Here is a 14,570-nt window from a genome sequence, read left to right as displayed (position 1 = left end):
GTTCAAAACAGAGCCAAGGCAAAAACCAGTCATGCCCTGGCCAAAGTCCATATTGTAGATGAGAAATTTGGGCCAAGAATGGCTTTCCATTTCTTAGGACCAAGACAGAACATAGTATGAGGCCTAATTTTATGTGCCACCTTGACTGGGCTAAGGGGTGCCCAGAGAGCTGGTAAAACTTTCCTGGGTGTGGCTATGAGGCTGTTTCCAGAGGAGATTAGCATTTGAACAGTAGACTAAGATCACCCTCAGCCATGTGAGAGGACAGCAGGCAGTACACCGAGGGCTTGAACAGAAGGGAGAGGCAGACCAGGAGCAGATTCTCTGCCTGCTTGAGCTCAGACATCCCCTTCTCCTGACCTCGGACATGGGTTCCCTGGTCTCACGTCTTTGAACTTGGACTGAATTGCACCAACGGCTTTCCTGGTTCTCCAGCTTGCGGACTGCAGATCTGGGGCCCTTGTAGCTTCTATAATCGAGTGAGCGAACTTCTCTAACAAATCTCCTGTTGTGTGTATATCTCTGTATAGCCTCTTGCTTCTGCTTTTCTGGAGAACTCTGACTGATACACGTAATAAACCGGATTTACTATTTTTGTTGTTTGCATGTTAACTAGTGACAAAGCAACATTTTGGCATACTCGTTCATCTGTGCCATTTTAAATGAACTTTATTATATATATAAGAAATTCAGAACAGTGATAAACCAAGGCATCCTGCTTTTTTAAGTGTTAGCAGTGGGTGTGGGGTGCTGCTTTGATGGGCACACATGCTCCTTCTGGTTTTATCTCATACTGAGGGATACTAGGAAATTCAAGCCCTCCACATTTCTTCTCATACTCACAAAAGAACACTTAGTACAAATAAAAGAAAATAAATGTAATATTTAAATGAATGTAGATGCGCTTAGCGGCAAGCAGAGGTGTGTGTGTATGTGTGTGTGGTGTGTTTGCCATCCCTACATAACGAGAGCTGGGTGGTCAATCCAGCTGTCTGTGACATTTACTTCTGCAGATGGAAAAAAGCCTCAACTTAATTTAAGAGAAAGCAGCATTATTGTTTAGAGTGAGACAGAACTCTCAAAGTTCTTAACAGCATGAGGCAATCAAATCATCCTCAAGAAATGTCTCCGATGAGGAAACCAGATCAAAGAGGTCAAATAATTCCTCCTGAATCACACAACTCTGAGGCAGAACATTGGATCAAAGATCAGAGAACCCGGCACTGAGTCTTCCCGCATCTTCCACCCGAGAGTTTTGTGTTTTGGAAGAAACAACATTTGACCTCAAATGAATCATCACCAAAGTGCTTAAAACCTGGAAGAAGATAAGGGCTAACAAAATGTAAATAAATCATAAGCCCAGAAATATAGCCACAACTTTGTCAAACCATCAAATAGTTGGCAGCTCTTTCGTTACTTTTAGGGATTTTCTTGCTGGAGTTCACTTTCAGGTTAAGCGTAAAGCTTCTGAAGAGGTTACACTCATACAATTTTGTTCCCACCCGGAACTACTGCTAATAGAATCTTCCAGAAATGCCAGTGAAGTACAGTTTTGGTTGGGAATAGAGGTTACACAGATGTCCGCAGTGTGACAATTGGTTTCCATAAAGTAGGACCACAGGCCTGATGTAAATTCAAGCCCTAGCCCCACCAGAGATAACCCAGAACTAGCCGTGTCCCCAGCCCCTGCATCCTCAAGCCCCATGAGATTCTTGGCATGAGCGTGTTGAGTGGATGCTCTGCTGGAGCTTGCCAAGTCTATTCCCTATTTTCCATGGGACATGACCATGACATCAAGATTTATGAGGAAGATGAGTCCATTTTAAGATCCTCTTGGGTGTTTAGATCTACATCCAACCAGCCTGAGTGTGTGAGCTATCTAATTCTGTAATAATGCTGCATGGCACGCAACCAGTAAGCCTCAGGGGCACCAGCCACTATAAACATTTATTTAGGGTCATGCATCTATAACTTGTCTGGGTGGTTCAAGGGATCTAAACTAGATTCAACAAAGCTCATTCATGTATCCGAGGTCAGCAGCAGGCTAGCTAGGTAGCTTTTCGCATCACAGGTGGGCATTCTTTCAGGTAGTGGCTCTGGGATACCTGATCCGGTTGCGTCCTCCAGCCGGCTCGTCTGAGGATGTTTTCCTGGCAGGACAGATGGAAGAAAGAGAGAGCAAGAGCGAAAGAGAGAGGGGGAGATGGGGAGATAGCTTGAGGGTTAGCCTCAAAGCTGGCACACCGGCATTTCTGCCGTGTGCACTTGGCCAAAGCAAGTCGTAAATTCAGGCCAGATTCTACGAGTGTAAAAGTAGATTCCACTGCATGATTGGAAAAGCAGAAAAATCACATTGCAAAGAAGATGGATATGACAGGGAGTGGGGCTAGAGTGGGAAATGAGGTCTCTTTTCACAGTCAGTATAGCCACCTGGGGACCTGAAGCCCAACGCGTAACGCACGCTCCTTCTGAGGGTGTGTCACCGCGGCCAAGCTGGGTCTCGGGGCGATTCCCAGCCGGCGAGAGTAGAGACGCGCTCTCAAATTCCTCCCCAGCCCCCTCGGTGCCCACACTCTCTCATCTTTGGCCTTTCTCCCTGACCTCCTTCATGCAAAGACGTTTCCCTCATACAAGGGCAAAATTAACACACCCCAAAAGAGAAAGTCACAGGCACTGTCAGAATCAGGCAGTATCAGAACGGACACCGGCAATCAAATCAGACACTGACGGTGAATGGCGGGCCCTGCTCTATGTCTGCAGATCAGCCCTGCATCTCTGCCGCGGGAAGCTGGTCAAACGGCCTGTCTCAGACCCAGGCTCCCCAGGCCTCTGTGAGGCATCATTTCTTTTGAGTCTCTTGGACATAGTCTAAATATTCCATTGAGAATGTGAAATTCAGTACAATACTGTCTTTGTATATGTGTGTATTTTTCTTAAGAAAAGGTCTATAATTTCCACTGGATCCTTAAACAAGAGTCCATGACTCAGAAAAGTTAAGAACCACTACTTATTTGGGTTAAGCCAATAAATAAATCATGATATTAAATACTAGTGAGCAGAGTAAACTTCACTCTTCAAAACAGCACTTGAAAATTCCCTGACAGGTTAGATAGTTGATGCAGCTTAGGGGCATCTTCAGGACCAAGGGGAGCAGCCTCTAGGCACATATATTATTATTATTTTTTTTAATTGGGGTACAGCTGTTTTACAATGTTGTGTTAGTTTCTACGGTACAGCAAAGTGAAGTGTACTTCCCTGCGCCCTACGGCAGGTTCTCATTAGTTATCTACTCTATACCTATTAGTGTCAGTCCCAGTCTCCCAATTCGTCCTACCCACCCCTGGCTTTCCCCCCTTGGTGTCCATATGTTTGTTCTCCACATCTGTCTATATCTCTGCCTTGCAAACCGGTTCGTCTGTACCATTTTTCTAGATTCCACATATATGTGTTAATATATGATATTTGTTTTTCTCTTTCTGATTTACTTCACTCTATATGACAGTCTCTATGTCCATCCACATCTCTACAAATGACTCAATTTTGTTCCTTTTTATGGCTGAGTAATATTCCATTGTGTATATGTGCCACGTCTTCTTTATCCATTCATCTGTTGATGGACTTAGGTTGCTTCCATGTCCTGGCTATTGTAAATAGTGTTGCAATGGACATTGGGGTACATGTGACTTTTTGAATTATGGTTTTCTCTGGATATATGCCCCGTAGTGGGATTGCTGGGTCATATGGTAGTTCTATTTTTAGTTTGTTAAGGAACCTCCATACTGTTCTCTATAGTGGCTGTATCAATTTACATTCCCACCAACAGTGCAAAAGGGTTCCCTTTTCTCCACACCCTCTCCAGCATTTATTGTTTATAGATTTTCTGATGATGCCCATTCTAACTGGTGTGAGGTGATACCTCATTGTCGTTTTGATTTGCATTTCTCTAATGATCAGTGATGTTGAGCTGCTTTTCATGTGCCTCTTGGCCATCTGCATGTCTTCTTTGGAGAAACGTCTATTTAGGTTTTCTGCCTATTTTGAGATTGGGTTGTTTCGTTTTTTTTTAAAATATTGAGCTGCATGAGCTATTTATATATTTTGGAGATTAATCCTTCGTCAGCTAATTCATTTGCAAATATATTCTCCCATTCCGAGGGTTGTCTTTTCATCTTGTTTATAGTTTCCTTTGCTGTGCAAAAGCTTTTAAGGTTTCATTAGGTAGGTCCCATTTGTTTATTTTGTTTTTATTTCCATTTCTCTAGGAGGTGGGTCAAAAAAGATCTTGCTGTGATTTATGTCAAAGGGTGCTCTTCCTATGTTTTCCTCTAAGAGTTTTATAGTGTTCGGTCTTACATTTAGGTCTCTAATCCATTTTGAGTTTATTTTTGTGTATGGTGTTAGGGAGTGTTCTAATTTCATTTTTTTTCCCTGTACATTTTACCTGTGAAGGACAAATTGTCTGCAGGCCAGTATTTACATCTCATTTTGAATCTATCAACGGCAGCTTGTCTTTTTACACTTCTGTCCTTGAAAATGTTCTTCAAGCCCCAGCTTCTTTTCCAAAGTCTGTCTCTTAATTTGTAACTCAAATGCAGAAGCAGAACTTACCCTTGAGAAAACATTCAGAGCCATCCCTTAATTTAGGGTATGAGTCAGAAACGAGCAAAGCCATCCTATAATTCTACAGTGGACAATTCAGCTTTGGGTATCAGACTAGCAAGACAAATTCATAAAAATAATGAGAAATAAAAATTCTTCTAAAATCTCTGGAAAAAGATAAGACTTGAAAACTCATAAATTTTTATTATGTTTATCGGCATCAATGGATTCAATTATAACACTGTGCAGGGAACTTTTCGTGTGTATCCAAACATTTTCAATAATTAACTCATATTTTTTCATGTTGCCTAACACTTGCTGGCACCAGCAGTGCACTAATCTCCAGAGGGCCAAAGAAATCAAGGGTAATGATCTCCTACTGTTAACCCACAGGGAGGTTTGCAGTTTTTACTGTAGCAAGTAAATTGTAGAGTCACTGTCACTGAGCAAACAGCTTGAAATGATAGCTGAAAGAAAGAAGATGAAACTAGGGGGAAATGCATGGATGAATATATAGCCCTAAATTTACGTCACAAAATCTCATAGATAAATACAGAGTGGGGAAGAGTAGTTTAAGAGTAGGGCTTATGACAAAGATTTAGAGACTTTTATTTTAGGTTTAAAATAAATTACTGTAATAAAGAAGCTTTCAAAAAAGCAAATGCTATTTCAGGCTTTATTAATAAACATATAGGCTGAGAGTGACTGACATTCTATCTGTGTTGATTGCCCCACCTGCTAAAGGGGCTGTTCTCCAGATGGACACAGTAAAAACTGGGAAAATTTCCATACGGGAAATGATCAAAGGAAATAGGGATTACTCTAATCTATATAAGTGGATATAACATAAAAATAGAGGACCATTGCCCTCTAATATTTAAAAGACAGTCATCCAGAAGAAGGATTAAAATTATTTTCCATGACTTTGGCAAGCAAAACAAAGACCTAAGGGTAGAAATTATAACTAGGCTGCTTTTGACTCAAAATATGGAAATATCTCTAATGTTAGTCATACAAGTGGCCCAATTGCCCCCAAAATATTGTCTTAGATTTCTGGTGCTAAAGGAGGAGATATGGTTAGAAAAGATGCTTGTGTCTGATAGGGATGTGCTTCTAAATGGCCTCTGTGTTCTAGACTGTGGAAAAGGCTGTCCTTTTCCACAGTCAGGTGTCTTTAGAAGAACAAACTAAAGGGAGGAGATGATACTAATTTACAAATGAAACTTAAAAACAACAATCTAGGAATAGGTATAAGTTCTTAACCATAATACAAATACCCTATGACACATGTCTTAAAGGTATATTGAAAATTCTCTTTGATCCCATGTTTGTTCATTTGTATTTTTAATGTACTTTCATGCTCTTTTTGAATATAAAACAATGAAACAATGAAGTGAAGCTTCTGCTCATTGTGTTTTGCTTCGTAAGTTTCTACAAGGTAGTGGTTTGTATTCTTCAGACAACCATGATCTCTCTTTCAACACACACAATGACCCCAAACCCTTTATAACTGAGCAATCCCATATCACTCTGGATTTTTATCTCTGATAAAAGATTTTATGATATCTACAAGCCAGTCTTCTCAAACCTCCATCAGTCTAGGTCACCGACTGACTTTTTAGGAATAGAGATTAAAGGCATCATTTCCTCACCCCTGAAACGCTAATTGATATCAACATAATGCCGTCCAAATGCCCTTTTGGGGGGAAGTTAAATGTACTTCTAAACTAAATCATGCAATTCTGTGGGTATGCATTTTGTGAGCTTTAAATAATGACAAACCTTTATTTTGAGCAGTGTCAGAATTGGAGTTATAGGTGCATTCATGAAAGAAGCATGATTATAGACAACATCAGTTAAAAATATATTCTATGAACGCTATAAGACATCTATACATAAGGATACAGGAGATTTTTAGAAAGAAGTAGTTTTCTGCAATTATCTTATTTCCCTAAGATTGAAGAATATAAATATATGCCTACCCATAATTGAGACTTCCAGAATGCAGTTATTTCCCCAGGGCTATGTCTCCCTTGCATCATTTCTACCATATATTCTTAAATAGTTATAAACCTTTCCCTTCTTTCCTCACCTTCTTGTCTCTATTTTTCTCTCTTCCTGTCCTTTCATCACCATTTCCCTCAAGGGCAATCAAGGACGATTTCTTTGGCTTCTCTTTTGTCCATCTGTGTAGTAACGTAAGAGAATTAGACCCACTTATCTCTAGAAAATGAGTGACATTTTATGGGGTTCAGAGCAGGCCACCCCAAAATATGACACTTTAGCATATTGGTTATTTTGAATTAAAGTTACTGAAGAAACAGCCAGTGAAATAAGTGAAATAAGGATACCCTGACCCTCCTCTATCTTCCTGAGAGAAGGAATAACTCCCATGTGAAAGGTACTCTCCCCGCACCAGGAAATAGAGAAACATCGTTATTCCCAGAGATCCGGAGTTGCAGGGCCTGGTAAGCTACGTAAACAAACTCTGCGTAGCCCTTTTCACTAATTAGTACCCAAGCCTAAATTTCTTTGTCTTGTCAGTTCTTCACAAATTTATTACTTCTTTGTCTAAAAGGTACATGCTGTTCACAAGGGGATTGGTTCCAGGAGCCCCCTGCAGATACCAAAATCCATGGATGCTCAAGTCCCTTATATAAAATGGGACAGCCTTCCACACCTGCAGGGTTCTTATCCATGGATTCAACAAACCCTGGCTTGAAATTTTGATCTATAGTTTGTTGAATCCATGGATGCGAAACCTGTGAATAAGGAGGACCAAGAGTATGCTTATTGAAAAAAATCAGTGTATAAGTGGACTTATACATAAAACTTGTGTTACTCCGGATCAACTGTATAAAAGCTGCCCGTTCTGGTCATTTCTCTGAGTCTCATATTTCTATAAACGACTGTAAGTACAAAATTAAAATTTGATTTTCCTCTGTAATCTGTGTCATGTCAGTTTAATTATTCGGCCATCTAGGAGCACCTAGGAAAGAAAGAGCTTCTTCCCCAACAGTTGGCACAGGATAAGCTCCACTGGCTGAAGGTTCTTTGCGCTGCGGCTGCTGCGGCTGGGAAATCCGGGGACCTGTGACAGCACCGGCTGAAGGTAAGGCTTCTTCCCAGTCAGCCTCCTAAATCTCTACCTCAGGGTCTGATGGAAATGAGAGTAGTCAGAACCCTGTTTTTTCCTTTTGCTAAATTGAGGTTAGCATGGGGCTTCCCTGGTGGCGCAGGGGTTAAGAATCCACCTGCCAATGCAGGGGACACGGGTTCGAGCCCTGATCCGGGAAGATCCCACATGCCATGAAGCAACTAAGTCAGCGAGCCACAACTACTGAGCCCGCGTGCCACAACTACTGAAGCCCACATGCCAAGAGCCCGTGCTCCACAACAAGAGAAGCCACTGCAATGAGAAGCCTGTGCACCACAACGAAGAGTAGCCCCCACTCGCTGCAACTAGAGAAAGCCCGCACAAAGCAATGAAGATCCAATGCAAAAATAAAATAAATAAATAAATTTATTAAAAAAATTTTTATTAAAAAAAGTAAATTTAGATCAGCAGGAGAAAATGTTTGTGGAACTAGTTTCTTTGGCATAGGAACTCTGGTAAAAAATTGGTTTGAGTACTATTGTTTCCTATTGATCGTCTTCCTCCCAGAGATGGTCACTGTGTTTCTCTCTCTCTATCTCTGTCTGTTGTGTCATTTGTCATAAGGAGGAAAACCATAGGATGCGATTTTCCTTTTGCCTTGTTCTTTGTCTTGAGAGTTTGGCTTTGTGTCCGTGAGAACATTCTCTCTGGTCTCCTCAAGTCAGAAGATGCACATACTGGTGGCAGCCAGTCAAATAGACTGGAGTTCTGAGACACAGTCCCAAGCAGCACTCTGTTTGGCCATGCCAGCTCTTGGGGGGGATTTGTCTTAAAGTGTCTCAGTCCATAAGAGACCGCCCTGTAAGGCTAGAAGATCCCTATTCCAATAGCACCTGCCCAGGTCAGAGATTAGCTGGTCTGTAGCTGGAGGGTTTTCAAGTTCCCATGAGAGGCTGCAGACACCCTTTTCTCTACACCATCCTTACCACCTGTATGACCAAGGCCTCTGATTTTGTAGGCTATCTTTGGGAGTGAAATCCATGGATCTTGTGAGGGTTACATCTCGCAGTCTCTTGTGGACCCCTCTTGAGCCCTTGGTTTAGCCATAAAAAGGCGTATTATTTTGAGTCACTATTGAGATTAATAGATCCTGCTTGTCAATGGCCAGATGATAGATCCTTTGAATGGATTGTATTTAAAAGAAAGAAAAAAAGACATTTTTAGAGAGCTCTGATCCTCAAAAATTGTCTTATTGGTGCATAAGGAAAGTCCAAATTGAAAAGAGGACACAAAGAAATGTAATGGCTAGCCTTAGGGACTCTCTTAACAAGATGAAACAATAGAAATTAAACTTAGAACAAAATTCAAGTCCCCATCCAACAAAAATTCCTCTTCTCGAAATCAGAACACATCTCGTCAGCAAAACCACTTAACTTTCAAAACCCCTCCATTTTCCCCAGAAAATTCAGTAAACAGCCAGCTGCTTGTTTTAACTTTCCTTTCCTACAAGATTTACAGAGAGCACTCAGCCTAGTCTTTACACCTAGGATATACAGGTCACTCATGTAAATACTAGAAGTAGGAAATAAAGTTAACACAGGCGCTCAGAACAGGCAGTAAGTCTCAAACATAAGGTTTGTTTTTCTGGGCTCTATAATCAGGCCCTGGCAGCTTCAGACCTTCCTATGCAATGTCCCTTGTGGATATGCCTTAGACCCTAACCACAAGGAATTTATGTCCCCTGGACAGCAACAGATCCCTTAAATTATAAAGCTCTTTTACCTTCACTTCAGAAGGTTCTACCAAATTTAGAGCAGTCAAGAAAAAAAAAAAAAAAACCACAAAATTTCATTCTTTTTCTGTCCCTTGAAGTTGTAAGTTTTACCATGTTTCTAAAATATAAACACCCTGGCTCACAATTGCCGGAGACTGAGCCTGGCTAATTCAATCAGCAAAGTCTGAGGGGAAGAAAGAAAAGAAAAGAAAAAGAAGAAAACTAGCCTTTTAAAAATACAAACTGCTGGAAAACCTCTTTTCCCAAAATCTAGTTCACAGCCTCATTAAGGTTACATGTCAAAGACCAGTACAAATCATAAACGTATTCTCCACAAATAGTAAAAAGCTTCAGCCACCTGAATGGATATACTTAACTTCTTCCAACTGTTATTTATAAACTTGTGAGTTTTATATTGTTATACTTGACTCATGGCTAAAATGTTTAAATGAAAGCTATAAGATCTTTGTGTTTGTATGTATGTCTACCTATGGACATTACAGTTATGGTATTTCTCTACCTCTGGATGGTATTGTCAATGGTAATTTGTAAAAGAACTCTAATTGGCTTAAAAATAAGCACTTATGAATTAAGCATTTCTAAATTTCAGAGATATAATAGAAATGAACTCCAATGTTTTTGAAGTTCACATTATGTAGTATAATTTTCAGTAAATAAAAAGAAGCTTAAGTTTGTTGGTTTAATTAATACAGGCACACCTTTAGAGTACTTGACAGTATCCTACCTGGATTTACTAAAAGTCAAGTAAGCTCGTGTTATCTCTTACAAAATTTGTCAGCAAGAAAAATAATATAAGATAATGGCTAAGTGCTTTAATATAAGATAATGCTAAGTGCTTTAATATAAGATAATGGCTAAGTGCTTTAATATAAATCTTATAAAATGCTCATAAGCATAGTTGTGAAAAACAAATGAATTCAATAGATGCAAGTAAGATGAGAGTTTTAAGGTAAATTTTTAGTGATGATTTTTTTAATGACATATTAAAAATTTTTTTTTAATGACAACTTAAATAGTTTCCCAGATCTCTTTGGTCACTTCCACACTTAGAATTTTGCAAGTTAAATTAAATGATGGGGGTCACTGATAGTCCAGATTTTTTCCAGATAAGATAAGATACTGAAACCTTAGTTGCTAGATACATCTAAGTTTACCAAGTTTTGACCTGTTATTATAGAGACTAAAGATATTTGCGTCTCTTAGTAAGAATAATTTATGCCACATTGAGAAATTGTACTATAAGGAGCATATGTCTCCAAAAATTATGAAATGTACTCATAAATTTGCCAATATAAAGAATGCTGGTATAGAAAAAATGGACAGTACACAATTGCTTCCTTCTTAGATATCACTAGAAATTAAAGTTTTTAAGATCAAAGAATTCTAATGAATACATGTAATTATAATTATTAGGACTAATAAAGGAAACAACTGTGTATACCAAAAGAAGTAGAATATATTTTTTGGTAAGAAAAGGTACGAAGAATGAAGATACATTTTTTTTGAGGAAAGAGAAAGTAAGTTTGTCCTAAAGCAAAGCTTATTCTTTCTGAATAGGCAAAAAACAAGGGACAAACCAAAATGGACATACAAATTTGTAGAAGGGGCTTCCCTGGTGGTGATGCAGTGGTTGAGAATCCACCTGCCAATTCAGGGGACACGGGTTCGAGCCCTGGTCCGGGAAGATCCCACATGCCGCAGAGCAACTAAGCCCGTGAGCTACAACTACCGAGCCCGTGCGCCACAACCACTGAGCCTGCACTCCAGAGCCCACGAGCCACAACTACTGAGCCCACGTGCCACAGCTACTGAAGCCTGTGCACCTAGAGCCCGTGCTCCACAACAAGAGAAGCCACCGCAATGAGAAGCCCGCGCACCGCAGTGAAGAGTAGCCCCCGCTCGCCGCAACTAGAGAAAGCCTGCGCGCAGCAACAAAGACCAAACACAGCCATAAGTAAAAAAAAAAAAGAAAAAAATTATAGAGTTAACCTGCCAGAAATAAATGTTATGAATCACAACTGTTTAACTGAACTAACCTATTCTCAGGACTGAGAGACCGGTTCAATGAGATATGGAACAATTTACTAACTCAGCTACTAACCTAATTCTTGTTTCCCAGCCACCAGCTCAACTTTTAAGTATAGGGTTAGGGTTAGGGTTAGGGAAACAGCAAGGAGCATACTCTGACCCTCCTCTCTGTCCCCCTGGAAGCAGGAAATACATCTACTATGTGAAAGATACTCTCCTTGCACCAGGAGGTAGAGAGACGGCCTTACTGCTGGATATCAGGAGGAATTGAGGGCAGGAAGGCTATGTAAACACCTCTGTGTCACTTCTTCACCAATTAGACCCAAGCCCAAGTCTCTGTCTTCTCAGTTCTTCACATATTTATTGTTCTTTTATCTAAAAGGTTATAAACACCACCTGCTTTGAGCATCTCTTTGAGGCTCATATTTCCGTAAACTCTTGTACGTATGAAATTAAAATTTAAATTTCTCCCGTTAATCTGGGTCACGTCAATTTAATTATCAGCCAGAAGGACCTAGAAGCGTAGAGGAAATTTTTTTTCTCCCCAACCCATTCAAAGGTCCTGGAGAAGATGAAGAAATATACATATTTGATCCTTTGTGTAACTCAAAGTGATTATACTTTTAAACTGTAAGCTAAATGTTTCAATAATTCACACACATTTTATAACTAGAAGTGTAATGAAAATTAGGGAATACGGTTTATGCAAAAAAAGTTTTGGCTTTCACCAGGCTAGAAAGCATTGTTTATATTATCATCGGTGGCAAGAAAAGCCTGGTGGCAGTTTCCAGCTCTTAGCATCCTCTGGCCGCACATGGCCACTACACGGCTTATTACAATGCCAGATAGGAACGTCAGGTTACCTGCTCAGTGCCACCCTAAGGATCACACCCTCCTCCCTGTCAATATAAAACAGCCATTGAAAGAGTATTAAAGCAGAATTAAAACAAGCTCTGAGGACAGAACTTTCTGAAATGAAGTCTGTGATAAAGGAGGGAAATTGCTCCCAGAAAAGTTGCCATCCAAAACAGTAAATTCTCCTGGGAATGAGTTAGAGAAACCTTCCCTTACTTGGAAAAAAAAAAAAAAAAGGTAACTAACAAATTAGATTGTCAAGGCAACTGACACGCATACTTATAGGTTGCACAAAAGCTAGGCTGAGAATAAAAGCTTATAATTTTGGTACCAGCTCCCCACATGAGAGACTAAACACAGACAATTACAAATGATAAAAATATATACACAGAATCCATGTCTTTGTTTAAAGATATGTGTACCCAAAGCAATGGGAAAGCTAGCAAGAGAAATAGTCTGTCCAGAAAGGCTTCCAGAAGAATGTAAGCAGTGTAGAAAGAGGGCTTCAAATTTAGAACCTCAAGACATCTTAAAATTATTCAGTCCACACTTCTATTTTTCAGATCTGGAACTAAAGAAATGATGAGAATGAAACAATGACAGAAAATTCAAAATTTCACACCGAAACTTGGATCTCTTGAGGACTCATTCAGAGTTCTTTCCACAACAACAAACATTCCATTCTGTAAACACTTATTAAGGGACTAAAACATGGGTGGCAGCTGGTGACAGGAGCGCCTAAAGATGAATCTTCACTCAAAAGACGTATACTATAGGAAGAGGATGCCACATGAAGAGCCTTTCAGACACAGTATAAAGTGGTGTGTGCCAGAAGGAAGAATGACATAAGTTCTACCACATTAAACACAGCCTTTGAGAACTGGCAAGGACTCAGCCAGTTTCTAAACATGGTCTGCGACCTGATACGTTTGTTGTTGTTGATGATGATGAAGTTTTAAAATATAAAAAGTCAGTGTTCTTTGGTTCTGGCTACTTTTGACTACAAATTATTCAGCCGTATTGTTTCCTTTATCTTTCATAAATTATTTATTTCCCCTTTACCTTGCTTATTACCCTATAATACATTAATACAATGTATTGAGCTTGTGATTGGCATCTGCAGTGAGGAGTGGGGCAGTCTTGAGGGACCAGTGCCAGAGGGTTGCTCGGTGGTGCAGGAAAACCCGCCCCACTGGGTGCAGAACTTCAGATACTACTACCTAAATCCAAGCACAGGGCAGTACATTGTTTCCAACTGAAAATTAGTTGTCAATAATACGATACACTCTAGATTTACTTAGTGGATTCCAAACATTAAATAAGACTTGAAAGGAGAATATATTCAACTAGATATTCCCTGTGAAATGAATCTGCCTAGTTTACATTTTGCATATATGCTTTACTATAGCTTGGCTTTTACATTGTTCCTAAAATTCTCTCCTGAAAAGTAAGCTGGAAAGGAGGCTAGAAGTTAACTTGTTAGCAACAATGAAGGAGGTTAAATGTGTACCAAGAAGTTTAGGGGTTATTTGGAAGATGTCATTTATGTTAAATTTTTCCTTTGTTGTCTTAAAGAAATAATGGAGAGGGGAAAACCCTGTAGTTTCATTAAAATGTAAATTTCTAACACAATAAATCCCAGAAGTAATTTTATGGAAATTTCACAAAATATAAGAGAAAATCATTTCTTCATTTCTTTCTCTTCTGGTTATCAGCATGTTCCTTTTTTTCTTCCCAGTCATCACAAATTATCCCCATCAGTTTTCATAAAAGCTCAGGCGTCTAGAAAATTCTGGGAGCTGTTTATTTTAAAGCATTTTCTTAAAATATGTTCCTTTCACATGTGAGTATGATAGATAAAAATGATCTTTGTTTAAATTAGCCGAAGACAACTTACTATGTGCTCTATTATATACTAAAATCCAGCTAAACCAATAAACAGAATATAGTATATCTGGTCAGCGAATACGATGTATCAGTAAAAAGGAATGAAGATATATGCTATAGCATATATACATGCTATAGCATGAGTAAAGCTTGAAAATATTATGCTAAGTGAAAGAAGTCAGTCACAAAGGGCAACATATTCTATGGTTTCAGTTATATGAAATATTCAGACTAGGCAAATCGACAGAGATAGAAAGTAGTTTAGTGGTTGCTTGGCCTCAGGCCGGGGGCAAGGACATGGAGACCTGG

This window comes from Phocoena phocoena, chromosome 5, assembly GCF_963924675.1.
Source record: "Phocoena phocoena chromosome 5, mPhoPho1.1, whole genome shotgun sequence".
Lineage (NCBI taxonomy): Eukaryota > Metazoa > Chordata > Mammalia > Artiodactyla > Phocoenidae > Phocoena > Phocoena phocoena.
Note: the sequence above shows the minus strand (reverse complement) of the source record.